This window comes from Gekko japonicus, unplaced genomic scaffold (assembly GCF_001447785.1).
Source record: "Gekko japonicus isolate JY-2015 unplaced genomic scaffold, Gekko_japonicus_V1.1 scaffold1243, whole genome shotgun sequence".
Taxonomy (NCBI): domain Eukaryota; kingdom Metazoa; phylum Chordata; class Lepidosauria; order Squamata; family Gekkonidae; genus Gekko; species Gekko japonicus.
In genome coordinates, this window is record NW_015177049.1 from 143,864 (window position 1) to 144,282 (window position 419).

Genomic DNA, 419 nt, shown 5'->3' on the forward strand with positions numbered 1-419 from the left:
ATATAAAAAATAAACTAAAATACATTTCCTATACACACAGCTCAGTGAGACAAGGTGACCATAAATGAATCCGTACCTCCAGGGGTCATTTCCTGCAGGAGTGCACAGGAGCGGAGCTCTGGCAGTAAAGAGCCCAGGGGACCCCGCCCCCTGCTCCCAGCAGCCCTCAGTCAGAGCAAGAAGGAGCTGTGCGGGCCCACCGAGCCTTCCCCCCACCTCTGGCGGCACGGCCTGAGCAGCTCCCAGCCACCAGGCCCGCCAATCTCCTCCCCCCCCAGCTCCGGTGGTGCAGTCTGAGCGGTTCCCAGCTGCTGGGCCCACTGGGCCTTCACCCCACCTCTGGTGGCATGGCCTGAGCAGCTTCCAGCCACCGGGCCTGCCAATCTCCTAACCCCCCCTGGCTCCGGTGGTGTGGCCTG